This window comes from Neomonachus schauinslandi, chromosome 5 (genome assembly GCF_002201575.2).
Source record: "Neomonachus schauinslandi chromosome 5, ASM220157v2, whole genome shotgun sequence".
Taxonomy (NCBI): Eukaryota; Metazoa; Chordata; class Mammalia; order Carnivora; family Phocidae; genus Neomonachus; species Neomonachus schauinslandi.
In genome coordinates this window covers 59719149-59736813 of record NC_058407.1, presented here as the reverse complement: position 1 = coordinate 59736813, position 17665 = coordinate 59719149, and the positions used below count along the sequence as shown (strand labels likewise).

Below are 17665 nucleotides of genomic sequence, written 5' to 3'. Positions count from 1 at the left end.
GTTTGATCCTGCCTTTACCCCTCAAATTATTTCTTTAGATCTGGAAGCATCTGTTCCTGCCTGCCCCTCCCCCCCTTTCCTCCTTTTCCTCCTTTTCCTCCCCCCTCCACTTCTGGGAGTCAAAGAAGCCCCCAAATGGAGGGCCTCTGGCATCTAGCCTGCTCTGCTACCCCAGGGCCCAGAGACCCGTGAGGCCAACCCTTGAGAACCCTCCCCAACCCCCGTCACAGGCATTTTATTCTCCCAGCTGGTTGAGGGCCCTGGAATTGCAGAGTCTGAGTCTTGGCCCCCAGGGACCAGTCTCTTCTCTCACTGGGACAGTTACCCATTAAATTCAGGTGAAAGAGAGAAATCTGAGGTGGAAGGGTTTGGTGAAGAATTACTTAGGTAATTGCCCCAGTTCTCTGGGGGCTGTTTTGGGCTCCAGAGTTTGCACATGTCTTCATATCCCGACCATAGAGGGGAGATGGCCTTGGCAGGAGAGCCTGCCCCTTCCCTTGATGGCAAAGTCATTTTCTGAGCAATTAGAAAGCCCTCCAAGCCCTCCCAGAATTCCATAACCCTAACTGAGGAGACCAAGACAGTATCCACACTATGCACATTAGAGGGCCTGTTTTCTCTCTCCTCCAAAAAATAAAAAGAAACATATCCAGGAATATGTGGTCTCCAAAGCTTAAGGAGAGGGTGGTAAACCCAGTCCGGGTAAACAATAGAATGTCTTTTCCTCTCCTGGTCAATCCAGTTCAGTCTGAGTCCAGATAATTCAGGCTAAGACTCTTGAACTCAGCCTGGTAGACCGGCTTTAGCAAAAGCCCACTTCCTATCCCAGAGCACCAGACTGGAATAATGCCGAGGTCCTCGCCCTACTGCCCACCATTGAAAACTGGTAGAAACGAATAAGTCCTCTCTTCCCTCCCCTTCCTCCAGCTCCATCCTGAGATTTCACCCTGCCTGGCATCCTGCTCCCTCTTCTGTCCTTGAAGACCGGTGGTTGGCCAAAAGCCCCAGATTCATGCTCCCTGTGGCTCTGCCACTCAGTTTCCATGGCAATGAGAGGCAACTGAACTATTCCCCTGCCCTTCAGCTGGTTGGATATACCTGTATCAGCCAAGATGTTCCTTGGGGGAACCTGACCGAAGAAAGATACAGGAGACGGGAGTCTGTATTTTGTTATGGCATCTTTGCTAATTAGTCAGGATGGAAGAGGGAAGACTGGGGCTAGAGTCCCTCCCTCCAGCCTCTAATTTCACACAGTCCTTTCTCTCTGCACACATGTTTACCTAGGAACACACCCTCAAAACACGCATGACGGATTCATGCTAGGACCTCAACATATCCGCTTCTTCTGTTCATATCTGCATGGGTAGGTGACTTTGCTGAAGGCGTGTGTGTATGTGTGTGTACGTGCGTGTGCGTGTGAGTAGGGGTAATGTGTGACAGAAAATAACATCCCAGCTAGAGCTCCTGTGAAGTAGGCTCTTTGACCTATCACTAATGTCCCTGGTAACAGAGGCTTCTGCTGCCCCCTCTCTCCCACACACTGCTCTCCAAAGCTTGCCCCTTGGCTGAAGACCGTGGGGCCTGAGGACTCACCCTGATCCTGCAACTTGGCTCCTTAGGCCTGGGGTGGCTCAGAAGAAGGAGGCGAAGTCAGAGGCCTCTGAAAGACCAGAGTCTTCACTTAATACTCTGACTTTTGCAAAGTTAGATCAAAACCACGAACATTTCTCTAACCCTCCAGTCTGTACGACTCCGCCGGCAGGCAGGACCTAGGAAACCACCATCACCACCACACCAGCAGCAACAGGGACAGCAACGTGATGATCTCCTGGGGACGCTAACTGCCTTACGGTGGTGTTGGAGGAGTCAGGGGACTAATGTAGGAAAAGCACTTCGATGAGTGCTCGGCATACAGTAAACTTTCAATAAGCGCCATTTCTTCTTCTTCTTCTTCTTCTTCTTCTTCTTCTTCTTCTCCTTCTCCTTCTCCTTCTCCTTCTCCTTCTCCTTCTCCTTCTTCCTATTACTATTAACAATAACAGGCATTTTCTTAAGTGCTTACTATGGACCAGGCAGTGTGCTAAATTTGCTATCTCATTCGAGCCTACAATAATGCTGGAAGGAAGTTGTTGTGGATCTGCATTTTTTTGGGGGGGGTTCAAAAATATGGAACGCTTCACGAATTTGCGTGTCATCCTTGTGCAGGGGCCATGCTAGTCTTCTCTGTATCGTTCCAATTTTAGTATATGTGCTGCCGAAGCGAGCACGTGGATCTGCATTTTACCGAAGAGGAAGCTGAGGGAGGCCCAGGAAGCTAGTGATAGGCTCCATTGGCAGAGCCAATGGAGGATGCCAGTCAGACTGGCCTGACTCCAGAATGGGTGCTCTGAACCCCTCCAACAATTCTTTGCTGGTGATGGACAGGGGCGCTGGCTGTCAGGATGGGCTGAGTTTAGCAGGGAGTGGGGGACCATGCCAGCCTGAGCACAAGCAGGACCTACAGTAACCTGAGTTTTGCTACTGGGCTTGCCTGGGCAGGTTCTTGTCCTCCTCAACAACAGGCTGTAACCAGTGGTTCTCAAACTTTTTGGTCTCAGGATCCCTTTACACTCTTAACAATTATCAAAATCTCAAAGAACTTTTAAAATATGAGTTATAGCTATCAATATTTACCTTATTAGAAATTAAAACTGAAACCTTCTAAAAATCTTTTAAAATAATAATAATGAATCCATTACACGTTAACGTAACTAACTTTTCAGGAAAAATAACTATATTTTCCAAAACAATTTAGTGAGAAGAATGTCACTGTTTTACATGGAGGCAAATCTCTTTAATGTCTAGCTTCATAGAAGACGAATGGATTCTCGTACCTGTTTCCGCATTCAATTTGTTGCAATACCTTGTTTTGGTTGAAGTATATGAAGTACATAGCCTCATGCAGATAAGTAGCAGGGAGAGGAAAGACCTCTCGCAGAGCTCCTGAAAGGATCTTCAAGAACTCCCAGGGATCCTTGGACCACATTTTAAGAACCACTAATCTAACCGACTGAGCTAACCAGCAGAAGCTACTCCATTGGCTTATATTGGATACTGTTTTAGCTCATTAGTGGTGCTTCTGACTCCAAAACCTATCATCATTTCACTATTCCATGCTGTATTTGGAATGTGTCACCTTCGGCAACTTATTCAATTTTTCTATCCCCTGGATAGATTAACAGACAGAAAGACAGACATATACATACATATATGCTATGTATGTCATAGATATATATTCATCGTTTTTTAGTACCAAAATGTAGAATAAAATACAAATTTATAGATAAAATGGCCTTCCTATGTTTAACATTGTTTGAGATGGCAGCTTAGCTATTAATATCAGTCTTGTGTTTCAGGAGGGGAAACTGAGCCAAAGAGGGTGATGTGACTTGCTGAAGATGACATGCTCAGCAAGTGGTGGACAGTAGACTCGAACTCCTGTCCTCTAACTCCTAGACCTGTATTTACCCACTCAGAACCCCTTTCTCTAGAGACGTAGGTGTATAACATGAGTATGGTAGATGTGTGCCATGCACAAACTCTTTCTGGAAGTATATGTGATGGTTGTTTATCTGAACATATCTATGTGTGAGAGGAGAAAACTGTCTTGTACTTGCATGCAAAGTTTTGTTAAGAGGTACAAGGCACCAGCCTGACAGTGTTTTTCCCTCCTCACCAAACTCTCCACGTGTCTGTGGTCCTGGGCTTGATCTGTCCATTGTCAGGAACATTTCTTCCTTCCAGGTCTCCTGCTGGTACATTCTCACTGAGAGTGTGTAAATTGCCCACATCTTCCCATGAGCACACAGAACAGGTGTAACAATCTAATATGCCCTTCTTTTTCTTCCCCCGAACATCATGTCTGACACATCTTTTCAAAATAAGTGATCTACAAGTGTCCAACCAAGGAAAGCATAGCTGTGTGAACCGAGGTGTGTATCTGTCTGCGTAAATGCAAATGTGGAGCCCTTGGGTGTCCATATACTTGTCTGGGTAATCCCCATGTAAATGTATGAGCAACTGGAGTCTCAGTTCTTTCATTAATCTGATAAGTATTTATTCACAAATTCTATGTTTTATGGCTGCGTGAGGCTCATGTTTATGCAGGATCCAATGAGAAGAACCTTCAGTAGGGAGTCAGGCTGCCTGAATTCTAGTCAGAGCTTTCTGCTCCCCCTTGCTGTAAGCAAATCCCTTATCCAGTGAGAGCCTCCACTTCCTCATCCACTTAATGGGGGGAAACAATTATAGTCTCAGCTACATCTCTGGATGGGGAGTGTAGTGAGGCAGTTGTAAGAGATGCCTGAGTGAACATGATTCTTTTTTTGTTATCAAAAATTTCAAACACGGGCGCCTGGGTGGCTCAGATGGTTGGGCGTCTGCCTTCGGCTCAGGTCATGATCTCAGGGTCCTGGGATCAAGTCCCGCATCGGGCTCCCTGCTCCTTGGGAGCCTGCTTCTCCCTCTGCCTTTCTCTCTCACTCTGTCTCTCATGAATAAAAAAAAAATCTTTCAAAAAAAGAAAATTTCAAACACAATAGTAGAGAAAATAATATAATCAAACACTCATATACCCATCACCTCACTTTAACAATGATCAACCCATGACCAATCTAATTTTATCTACATTAAACCCATACTACCTCATATATCTTGAAACAAATCTCAGAAGTCATGTCACTTCTCCTGTGAACAATTCAACAAATACCTCTAAAAGATAAAGACTTTTTAAAATAACATGACCACAATATTATTATCATACCCACCTAAATATTTTTTAGTAAAATTTGTTAGCTTTTTTAAAGAATGGAGAAAGGTCTTTAACAACGCAGAGCTGCTGACTCCCTTGTGCCTCATGCTCAGAGTTGATGAATGTCAATAAGAGAAAATGAGTAGAATGGGGAGGAAAAGATGAAGTTTCCTTTTTTATTTCCATCTTAGAATCCCAGTTCACCTCCAGACACTCCCCTCAACTCATTAGGTCCATTAAAAATGGGCTGACAGGGGGCCCTGGAGGTCTAGAGCTGGTGGAAGCAGCCAGAAGGGGCCCTTGGAAGACACTGCAGACCTCATTTTGGAAGAAAATATTTGTTGAGCCAGAAGGAATCTGAGCAGAGGGCCTGCCCAACCATTCTCCAGCATCAGATTTCATCCTTGGCTTGCCAGGCAGACTTCACAATATCTGAAGTCTCACTGGAGTTACTGATCTCCAAAGACATGCAGATACGTACATGTCATAGCATCCGCCTACAGACACCCAAAAGGAGATATGCGCAGAGGCAAAGGCAAATCCACCTGCCCACACAGGCCGTGTACAAACACACGCAAACGCTCAGAGACAGATGCAAATGTACAAGTACGTAGCAGCAAACTTAGCCGTGTGAGAAACACAGAGACACAAATCCAAACACTCAGACATATGTGAATATGCAGGGATACAAACGAAGTTCTGGAACAAAAATACAAAAAGCCAAATACAAAAGCCTGGATGTGTGTAAATCTACATTGGGCCACTTTTACTCATGACCAGTTAACATGGCCAAGGTCCATTCTAGCTGGCTTTTTCCCTCTCTTCTCATCAAACAGGTCAAATATCAGCCAAAGCTACATTCTGTGTCACCTTCATGCAGATATGCACCAAAGACAAGTCATCGCAAGGTCTTCCCGGTGCCGCTGACAGCACAAGTTCTCAGTCCCCCCTGGTCCTCTGTCCAAAAGACAAGGCTAGGAGTACTGTGGCATGGTATGTATGCGTGTGTGGGACCATACGGACACTCATTTCTTTGTCCTAAGAAGTCTGCTCAGTATGAAGGGGAAGAACACTGGCCATGTACAGACTCTAAGTCAGCTCAGACTGACAGGGGAATGTCGCTTTGCCTACACTGTCCTACAGGGATAGGTGGACTGATTTCTCACTAAATTGGTTAGCCCAAGTGGGTGTTTTGGCATCTCACAGACATGACCTGAGCATGCTTTCTGTGGGCCTGAGTGAGGCTGTGTCAATCGTCTGAGTTTGACTCTTTTTAATGAACTTACCAATCCATTCAAAGAATAAAGGTGATGCTGCTGAGTAGATCAGATGGTGGTTGGCTACGCCTTGCATGGCTGCGGGGTGATTCTGAAGCAAAAAGGATGGCCGGAATCTGACAATTTTAAAATAAAATCCATCAATTAAGTAGAGATAAACCAGTGGGGCTATTTGGCACTATGTTCACCAAAACCAGTCAACTGACTAAAATGTCCTCATTTCAACCAATTTTTGCGAGATGCAGCCGCAGCCACAGCATCTGAGTCAGGGGACGCAAATATGTGTGCCTTGAAAGCTGAATTGACGCTGGCGTTTAGGGTAGGGAACGGGCTGTGTAAGTGACTGTACATTTTGGGAAGGACAAAGCAGTGGTGCAGGGCTGTGTGCGTGATTAGATGAGGACATGTGTCTGTGCCCATTTATAGCCAACATCACTGACGAGAAAGTAAAAATTGTGTGGTATAACTGGGGCTCTCCCTTTACAGGGGATCACAGGATGTTAGGTATCGAAGGGACCTTTGAGCTCATGTGGAGACTGAGGCTTGGACAATTTTAAATGTCCAAGATCACCCAGCAAATAAATGGCTGAGACATACTTAGATACTATATTAGTTTGCTAGAAACGCCATAATAAAGTACCACAGACCAGGTGGTTAAACAATAGAAATTTATTTTTTCAAAGTTTGGAAGGTTTAAGAGTCCAAGATCAAGGTGTTGACAGGGTTGGTTTCTTTCTTTTTTTTTTTTTTTTAAGATTTTTTTTATTTGAGACAGTGTGTGCGTGCACCGGGGGAGGGGCAGAGGGAGAGGGTGGAGCAGACTCCCAGCTGAGCAGGGAGCCTGATGTGGGACTCGATCCCGGGACCCTGGGATCATGACCTGAGCTGAAGGCAGACGCTCAACCGACTGAGCCACCCAGGCGCACAGGGTTGGTTTCTCTGCGGTTCTCTTTCCTCAGCTTGTAGATGGTCTTGGCTTCACACGGTCTTTCCTCTGTGTCTGTGTCCTAATCTCCTCTTCTTACAAGCAGACCAGTCGGACTGGATTAGGGCCCACCCGTATGACTGCATTTTACTCGGTTACTTCTTCAAAGGCCCTATCTCTAAATACAGTCGCCTTCTGTGGTACCGGGGCTTAGGACGTCAACATATGAATTTGGGGAGGAACATAATCCAGACCATAACAGACACCGAGACTCTAGACTCCAAGTCCAGGGCTGTTGTGCCCACATCAGACTAATAAGAGATCTGGTGGGTTTTGTTCCTGAATTGGTTCAATTGTGTTTTGTTTCTTAGGGATGGGGAAGTTGTTTAGGGCCAGCAGGAGATTGAAAAATGTTTCCCAGGGCCAAGGCCCAATGGGAACCTGAGTGAGCACTGCCTGAGGAATCTAGGATTAGCCAGACCACCAAATACTGGGAAAAGTAACCAGAATCTTTGGCCTGGAAGGAACCCTGTGAGGTTAACTTGACAATATCAGGGGGATGAGAATTTACCTGGTGCGTGCATTCTGGAGTTGACAGTTGTCTGACGACTCTCAGGGCTGGCAAGTTCTTTCTTATGTGTAATCAGCATTCCTCATGCTAATTAAGCTCAACGCCCTTCCCTGGCCTTCAGTCCTCAGAATTAGAGAATAAGACAGGTTTTTTTCCTTTGAAGCTTGAAGAAGGCTTGACAGCATATTAAGGAAACTTCTCCATTCAGGACAGCCTCTTTCCTCATAGGAGGCTGGAGGGTGGGGAAACCAGAGGTAAAAAAGTTGTGCTTACCCCTTTGCTCTCCGTCAGAGGGCTTCAGCCCCTCTCCAGGCCCTGGCCAGCTCAAGGGGGTGGTGCAGAAACAGGGAGAACAGAGAGGCCCTCTGACTTCACAGAATTCACAGGTGGGCTCTAGTGGGATTATGGAGCATGGTGTGGGTATGATGTAGCCTGTGCCCAAAAGGGGCCACGACCAGGCAGGAGGGCCTACATCATCGTGGTGGCTGTTGGCACCTGCGCTCTCTGCCAGGGAAAGCCAGCTTGGATCCTGGGGTTTAGAGGGAGCAAGTTAAAAGGATCCAGCTGAAGTGCAAAGAGAGCCAGAGGCAGCATGGCCTAGGGATCAAAACACCTGGGTTCTGGTCTCTGTCTGAGCCTCAGTTTCCCTTCCTTCACAGTGAAGTGGTTCGATTAGGTCATCACTAAGATCCTTCCAGCTCTGAGCAAAAACTAGAGGATGCTGGGGGGGGCAGGGAAGGACTACTCTTTGTAGAAAATCAAATGATGGACTATGTGTCTCCGTGAACCAAACCAGGCACAGAAAACTCTCCATCTTCATTCCAGAGTTGGTGGGGGGTGGGGGAGAGGGGGTGTTTGCTCTGGTGTCTCCTCATTTGACAACTCAACCTTTTCTACAGGGCCCCTGCAGGCTCCCGGTGGGGAGCTGTTTCCCTGAGGGACCCTGCCCCTGAGGGGAGGGAGGCAAAGACAAGATGGGGGCAGGACAATGGGCGGGTATCTGCCTGATGCCAGCAGTCAGGTAAAAGCAGCGGAATTAGCCCCCTATCTGCTTAGTTTCAAATATCAGAATAAAGGGATCCAATTTTATAGCTTTCATCTGAAGTTAATGGATAATGAGATGCAGGATCAGCCTTATGCAGTGATGCAGTTTAAAGCCCCTGGGAAGACTCTGTTTCCCCCTCCCCAATTATCTTGCCACTGAAATGCCACGAGTCCCACCATTAGAGCACATGGTGTTAAGTGCAGTCCTCTGCAGATCACATTCTTTCAAATACAAAAGCACCACTGGGATACTTTATCAAACAGTGCTTGGTGGGGGATGCTCAGGGATTGAGGGGTTCTGAAGATTAATCTCTAGATACTTCTCAGTTTCACGTTGGCCAACCCTTGTGAGAAAGCTGGGTTCTGCCTGGGGAAGTGCAAACTCAAGGACTCCCCTAGAACCCAGAGGCCTGAACTATGGGGATATTTCTAGTCTCAGGAAAGGGGTGGACTCCAAGTGGTGAGAGTAGTCATTATGTGAGAGATCACAGGGGCTGCCAGGAAAACTGAATTCAGAGAGATGAAAATGCCAAGAGTGTACATGCACTTGGATTGGCCACTGTAGAAGCCAGTGTAGAAGTGATATGTCCACAGGATGTAAAACTATTTCAGAAAAAAACAGAAAGACAAAAAAAAACACAGTTTCATTTCCTTGATTATCTGCTGTTTATCTAACCCAGGAGGCATGACTTGGAAGTGTTAAAACATAGCAGATGGGGAAACCTGGTTCAGACCTGGCTTTGTGACCTTGGGCAGGTGACTTAACCTTTCCGAGATTACATTTCCTCATCAAATTTAGTATAAAGCACCTGGCATATAGTCATCTTCTATAAACAGAAGTGATTATAGTTATGAGTATTGAGGGGGCTTCAAGACACTATCCATAAATTGGAACCAAGTCATGGAATGAATGACCACCATGTTCAGAACAAATCAGAAGCCCACATCCTAACAATTCGTGCGTAATGTTCTTTTTACCTGGATGAATCCAGTTTCTTTCCAATTTCATTTTATCTCTCAAGATCTGGTAATAAAAAGTGCACAAAATGTTCTGGACTCCTCTAAGCAACCTGGAAACCTTAGGTTTGGGGTGAGGATAGCCTTATACACAGATAGGATGGATGGCTGCCTCCATGATAAGGATTAAGAAAAATCATAAACTACCCACACAAAAATCTATATCATGCCACCTGCCACGGGTCTGAAATTCCATCATTGGGGTGCCTGGGTGGCTCAGTCGTTAAGCATCTGCCTTCGGCTCAGGTCATGGTCCCAGGGTCCTGAGATCGAGCCCAGCATTGGACTCCCTGCTCCGTGGGAAGCCTGCTTCTCCCTGTCCCACTCCCCCTGCTTGTGTTCCCTCTCTCGCTATCTCTCTCTGTCAAATAAATAAATAAAATCTTAAAAAAAATGAAATTCCATCATTATGGCTATTTCCTTCCATCTGGGCAGTGGCTCCCAAAGACCTACACAAAAAGCAGAGTTTCCCGGGAGAATGTACATGTCCACACACTGATGGCTTCCTAATCTGGCAATCTGGTTGTTGCCCAGTAGAGATTAGCATGGGACTCCAGACAAGTAAGTTTTGATAGGACTGGGGACATGAAAGGGCCAGGGGCAGACAGTGGAGAGTATGGGCAACAGAAAAGCATGAGGATTATAGAAAGAGGAAAAGACACCAAATGTGTTATGGGACCCACCACATGTGTTATGGGACCCACCAAAAATGTCAACTATGCCAACTATGGTTTAGAGAGCTAAGAAGCAGACTCAATGCTAACACTTTATATTGACTCTTGATATTCCGTTCATCTTCATATTGACTCTACCTGGCTCTTGTGTTCTCCAGCCTAGACTTGCTTCTTCCCAGGAGCGACTGTGTACTTGGGCAGAGAGGTGGAGAGCTGAGCTCAGTGTCTACGTAGCCTGAGCTGCAACATCCAGGATCTCAATGACAGGCCGAGCAGCTCCGTCTGTGATTAAGCCTGTCAGGACATCAGCTGTAGTTCTCTGCCCTGGGTTGGGGCTCAGGAAATGAGCAACTAAGAGTGTGCTCTGCAGATCATTGGGACTCCAGGGGGCTTTTTAGGTGGTCCGAGACCACTTAGAGTCTGTCATCTGAAAACGTGTCTGGTTTGTGTTTTCATTATAATGTCTGAGAAGATACGGATTTTTCTTTAAAAGTGAAAAGGAATGAATATCTTAAAAAGTATAGCCATCATCATGATTATTCACTCAGGGAAAAATACATGTGTGAGTATATATGCATCTGGAAATTTATATATATACATATATACACACCTGTGCATGTCTTCCTTCCTTCCTTCTTTTCTATTCTTTTCTCATTGCCAAAAGAGGCCAGTGGGATATCTGAGGCCCGGCATCCCTAAGATCTGGCCCGAACAACCTGAAAGCCCCTGGTAAGGATGTTACTTTGCAGGACCCGCCATACTCCTACACGTGACTCTGATGTTCTGGCATCATGGCGGCACCGTCCCCTCTCTAACCCGTCTGCCTCTAACCCCGTCTGCAGGCAATTTCTGCCCCTAAAACAGCAATCAGAGAAGTCTGGTTCCTCCCACATCATCCTCATCACTGCTGTAATGTCAGGGAAACAGTATAATACCTAGAACTCTGTGGGGCTCAGCTGCTCTCCTCCCCAAACTTTCCTCCCCCAAATGATGGGGAAGCTTCCTTAACAGGGATGGACAAAACTGCGAATGGGAGAGGAGAAGTGGGGAAGGGGAGACTGTGCTAAACAGGTGTAAACACAGGGAGGGGCTGTGTAAATGCTCCGTCTGTAAGAGGGCGACTTTGTGGATGGGAGGAGGAGGAGGAGCTGAAGGGTGGTAATTAGCTTATTATTGTTTCCCCTGGGTGTTGTGAGAATTCCTTAGGAGACACTTGTAAAAAAGCAGAGGGAAGACAGTAAATACACATCTAATGATATGCTAAATAAATTATTATTGTTATTATTATGACTATTATTATAGCAATTGCAACTTGCTCCTTGCATCCAAGTTTCCACTAGAGATGGGAATTGGTCCCCCTACAGCCAGGCCTGTGTGCTGCCAATATGCCCCCAGGCTCCCCCCACCCCCAGAGATTGGTGGAGTAGCAGGGCAGTGTAGACCAGGCTTCAGTGAACTGACACTCTCCTGGTTTCTGCAGGAGAGCAGATCAGGTGCTCAGCCCAAGCAAGGCCTCTGCCTGGTGCCTGCTCTAGTAAAGGAAAGGAGAAGGACAGCGAACTGCCTGACCCCCTAAGCAAAGGCACTCAGGGAGGGCCAAAGCAAAGGGAGACCACTGGAGATGGGTCACAGAAAGAAGGGGGAAATATCCAAATTAGGGATACTCAACCCAGAGGTCTCGGGCTTCCTGGGCCCCGTATCATCCCAGCACCCGTCAACAACGCTGTGTGTGTGTACGTTTTGCTGGGGAGAGGGCAGATTGTTTTTGTCTGCTTCTCAAAGGGGGTTTGGGACCCAGAAACAGCTAAGAGCCATTACAGCTCAGATAAAGGGACCCAGGACTCTTTAGGATCAATGACGTATGGTCAGGGTTTCTCCATTTTCTGTCTTTTGGCTAAGGACAATCATTATCTGAACCTTCAGTTTCTGAGGTTTATAGCAGCTACTCTCACCCTACCCCTATCCTGGCCAGAGCCCAGACACCTGCCCAGAGTCCCACTTAGGTGAACACATGTAAATGCTGGCCCCAGGGTTCTCCCTCTCAGCACTTCTTTAGGGAAAGCACCCATCATCTCTGTGGGCATTAGATATCCTGGGGAGGGAAGGGCTGGGTGTCTCAGGAGGAAACTGTCAGAGTTTGGGGGACTAGAAATGAGGTTCTAGGTTTAACTTAGCCCCCTCTCTGGACCTTGGATCATCACCCAGACACAGGGCAGATTGCCCCTAAAGACTCTTATGGAAAAAAGGAATCACATCTGGGAGAGCCTTCCCTGCTCCACGCCTGGCAGGAGAGGGGAGGCCAAGCCTTCCCTGCAGACCAAGACCCTCACTAGATAGAGAAACTGCCCATTTCACCCCATTCACTGCTGGTGACCCACCCGTCCCCAAACTCTGGGACCTATTCTACAGGGACCAAATCTACAGGGAATGATGACAATTTTAAAAAGAACTGTATGAAACAACCTGATTAAGAGATATTACTGAATCAGGAAATTTGTAACCTTTTTAAAGTTAAAACATTTTCTTAGAACCCTAAGTCATTCTGATGCACTTGGTAGTATCCCTGGAGCCCGGCTGAGGCATTACAAGGCTTTTCCTTCTGCCAGGGTGGCTGTCTCATGCTGATTTATTTTTGTGTTATTTATGTATTTCTTAATGGACCAAGTGGTGGTTCCTCTTTGGGCCCCTCAGGCTGACAGGCAGCTTCTTTCCAGCCCAGGGCCCGGCTCTGGTTTAGTTTTCATATACTTGGGGGTCTGGGGAGCCAGGAGGCTGGGGTGGGGGGCTGAGGCACTCTGGGGAGGCAGAGCCTGGCTCTGGTGCCCCATTCCGCCCCTCCCCATCTCAGCTCCGGCCCATCTCTGCTGGGCACTAACCACTGGCCCCGCCAGAGCCTGCTGCCTCCAGTTGCCACGGGCTCCCGGCCTGGCTCCCACCAGGGCGCCCAGGTGCTTGCTAGCCTGCAGCAGTGGCCACAGAAGGGGAGATGCCCTCTGCCAAAAGCTGTTGCTTTGATCGCCATTCAGTTTATCTCAACAAGCATATATCAGGCTACCCCTCTGTGCCAGGCAGCAGAGTCGAGTCCCTGTCCTGGAGAAGCTCCGATTCCATGGGCAGGGGTGTGTGGAGGGTGGCACTTGGCATTTAACCCCAGCCCAGTGGTCTTCACTCCCTTCCCAGCATCCTAGAGATCTTGGAAGCCTGGCAGGCCACTGACACGGAGTGCAGGGAAACCCCTGCAAACAAACCATTGAGCAAAGAGGTCTGTGACTCCCTGGTTTTTAAAACAAACAAACTGGGGCCAGGAGAAAAATATCTTTTCTCCTGGGATGGTTGGTGGCAGGGGAAGAATTGCAGAGCCTGGGCCCAGTGGTGCCTGGAAGGAGGCTGGTGGGAGAGCCAGGTAGATGGGGGGGGCGGGGGGGGGGGGATGAGATCTAGAGGTGCTGATCCATATTCCCCACTTATTAAAGTCAAATTCTCCCATAAAGCCTCAGGGCAGTGCTGTTAGGGAGCTGGAGGGTATAACTTTCTGTACCCAGAGGGGAGGGAACCCCAAGCTGGGGAGCAACAGAGAAGGAGTGGCCCAGTGGAGCAAAATTAGGCGCCTGAGGCCCAGACCTCGGGCCTCGAGGAAAGGGGGTTGAGGAAGGCCTCATGAAGCTCCCATCAGAATAAGCCCAACACTTGAAAATTCACCCCTCAATCCACCAGGCTCCTACCACACAGCCCCCGAGGGGCACGGGCGGCCCAGGTGAAAGCAAACTTTATTTGGCCACATTACCTGGCTTTCCTGGCCCTATTGCCAGAGAGCTGCGCCAGTGAAAGTGCACCCCCTCCCTGCCCTGTCCCTAAACCTCCTCACCTCTGAAGCCTACCGAAACCAGGGTCCAAGAGCAATGCGCCAAGAATGCGGAAGGGGCAAGATGGCCGCTGACCTTTAGTGCACTGAAGCCCAACTGAGGGGGTGTTCCCTCAGGGGAGAGCTAGAGTGGAGCTCCAGGTTGTAGTACTGTTCACCACCTCCCCTTCCATAAGACCCAGCGACCAGCTACACCTGCCCCTCACAAAACCAGTCCCCCATCTTCAGGTGGGTGCCCCGTGCTTACCCCTTTCCCACCTGTCTGTTCCAGCCACGCCCCGAGCACATTCCATTCGCCTCCTCTCCTTGAGGCTTCCCATGTTCTGTTTACCCTTTGGTAAACTCCATCCCTCCACCAATAAAGAACTCTGCTAGCTGATTTCCTAGATGGCCAGATCCCACTTTCTAGTTGGTTCTCTGGAAATATTTCCGTGAACACGTCTCTCTCAGCCCCTACGTATAAATATGTCTGTACAGAGATAGACTGGCCTAAGCCCCAATACACACACATCACGAGGTAATTACACCCTTATATACATACAGATATCTCCACAGAGTTATATTCACAAGTGTCTATAACTCTACAGAGAGATAGCAGCATGTACATATAGGACTATAATTACTTATGTGTATTTTTATAACTATGTAGTTATAAATAGATATGCCTATATATAGTGATAATAATATAGAAATATCTCCATAGCCATATATGGCTCTAAGTGAATGTTCTAACTACTCTATATCACAATCAATAAGTATATATCTCCTGATACATAATTCCAATGATATACATTTATCTATATAGCTGCTCAGAGCTATAAATCTGTCAGGATATCAAATGTCCATAAAACTGGATGGCTATAAGAGGGTCGTATATTTTCTTGTATATAAATCTGCTTTTATAACTATTGTATATGCACAAATACAATGGAAATAATTATATTTTCCCCAAGCATAAATCTGTAAATACAAGCACAGCATATTTAGGTATGGTTAGAGATAGAGCAATATTTTCTAGACATCAGTCTGTCAATAGAACCACCAGTGCCTCCAAACAGAGAGAGTTATAGTGGAGTTATAAATAAAGTCTCCAGATGTGAACGGATCAGTAGAACTAGATGTAAACACGGCTCTAAGCCGGCCTGACGCCTTCTTCTTCTTCAAGATATTCCCGAAGTGAGCACGCTCACAGATGACAGGGTGCAGAGGTGTCTGGGCACGGATATTCCCCCCCCCCCAGGAGGGTTGGAGGTCTCTAGGCTTTGGGAAACCATATGGAGTGGATGGGGGGCGGTCCACAAGCCCCCGCCGTGTCAGTGTCCGGGTGGCTGAGAGCTCCCGCAAGTGGAGAGGCCTAGGGGAGAAAAATGGAGAGTCCGGCTTGAGTCACTTTGCCCCTTCTTAGGCCCCAAATCCTCGCACCAGGGAAGCCCGGCCAGACATCCGAGCGCGGCGAGGCAGGAGGGGCACGGAGGCCCGGGAGAAGGGGGCTGCGGGCCGGTTGGGGAGGCCGAGACCGAGCCCGGCCCGCCCGGCGCCCCATCGCCCGGGGCAGCTGCCTCGCACGGCGGCCGCCTGGAACCCGAGATCTGGGCTCTCGCCGCTCGCCCTGCGCGCAGCGCTCCGACCGGGTGTATTTTATTTTATTAGTATTTTGTCCGACTGGTTATCACAGTGCTCCCCCTTCCTCGTGTGGTGTTCAAATGCAAGGCTGCCCGGGGTTCCCTTTTGAATCTTTGTGTGTGCACCGGTCTTAAAGAAGTGACTCAGTGGAAAGTGTAGTTCTCCGTCCCTTTCAGACCAGATGGGTCACCGGCTGTTGAAAAAGAATCAAAACCTCTGAAAAGGTTTGTGACTTAAATCTTTTAAAAGTTCTCACGCTTGTTTGTTATGGTCATTTTTTTTTCTTTTCTTCTTTTAAAAAGTTGCCTAATTGGTGTTTTTATTTTTACTCTTTGATTTCTTTCTTTCTTTCTTTCTTTCTTTCTTTCTTTCTTTCTTTCTTTCTTTCTTTCTTTCTTCCTTCCTTCCTTTCTTTCTTTCTTTTCTTTTCTTTTTCTTTTGGTACAATTGTTTTTAAAGGGGGGTATTTCGTTAGACCCGAAACTGTGGGGCGGCTTTCTCTTCAGCGAGCGTCCTAGCCCTACACATCTGCCTCTCCCCCCACCCCCGCCACAATAAATACATTAATATGATTATCAGAAAATTGTACCTGGAGAGAATGAGGCGGACGTGGAAGGATCCGGGATCGTGGTCCTCTCTTCCTTTATGGCGATCTGCTCGCTCCAAGCCCGCGAAGGAAAATTCAGCGCGCCTCAACCCCTCCCTTCTTCTTCTTTCTTTCTTTTTTTTTTTGTTGTCCTTGTTGTTTTTGTTTGTTTGTGTGTTTGAAAATCCCCTAGGAAGGGAACTTTCCCTGGGCCTACCGGAAACCCGGCCTTGCTCTCCCCTCTCTCGGGCAGCCACAAATGTTTGTCTGCTTCCGTCCATACCCGGCGTTGCGTCCTCCCGGGCACCTCTGTTGCCCGAATGGCCAGGACCCCGGCTCTGGCCATCGCCTCATCCATCTCTGCCCCCTCCCCCCGCCTGACCCTGTTTGCTTGCCCTCCTCTTTAAAACAGGGGCTTCAGAGACTCCCCAAAGCCACTAATCACCCCCATATGTGGGATCCCTCCCCGATGGCACAAAGCAAAAGCCCGAGAAAAAGAAGCAGGAAAGAGCGGCCTCCCGGCTCTCCCTATCCTCCTCTGGCCGGAGGACCTTGTCTGGAGAGGGGGGTTCCCAAACCCAGCCCCCCAAGGGCATAGGAAGAAGCTAACTTCCTTCCTTCCTCCCTTGTCTTCCCTCAGATGCTGTGATCCTGACTCCTACCCCTGGCCCCTCCTCAGAATATCTCCTCTTGCATTTTATTGTTATCCTGCTAGGGAGGGACTGTTAACTACTGTTTTATTGTTCTTTATTATTTATTGTTACTATGATTGTTGTTAGAGATTGGTTCGCAGGGTTCAGGGGCCAGCAGCCAGGCCCAGAGGGAGGGCTGCTTGTCACACATGCACGCAGGCACACACACACACACACCCCTAGCACAGTGTGCACACTCACAGGTAGGTGCCCCCAGATGCCTGCTACACGCAGGTCCCTGCACAGCAGTTCGGAGGCGGCAGGCATCCTCCCACCCCCGCGCGCACAGAGCGCGCTGCCCACGCACACCAGCATCCAGACGCTACCACCGCCTCAGCCCCAGCCCAAGGCCAAAACCCACGCACACCGAGCTGGTAAGGAAAGCAAAATACGTAAGAATCCACTTGCAGAGATCCCTTCTCTCCCACAGTCTGGAGGGGTGAGTCAGGCCTCTGTCTCTTTCCCCCAGTCTCCCTCTCTCTCTCTCTCTCTTTTTTTTCTCCTTGTTTACAGCTTCAGAGAGCTCAAGGCCCATAAATCTTGAGGGGCCTACAGAGCGCAGAGCACATTTGTATGCATCGTTAGGACTCGCTAATACCTAAGCC

The 17665-nt window shown here is 48.0% G+C and overlaps 1 non-coding gene across 1 annotated transcript; it reads right to left on the bottom strand.

The window, feature by feature from the left end:
• Positions 1-2160: 2160 nt before the first annotated feature.
• On the bottom strand, positions 2161-2267 carry LOC123324923. The gene has a single exon (XR_006540101.1). It is a non-coding gene; the product is annotated as a U6 spliceosomal RNA (small nuclear RNA).
• Positions 2268-17665: the final 15398 nt, after the last annotated feature.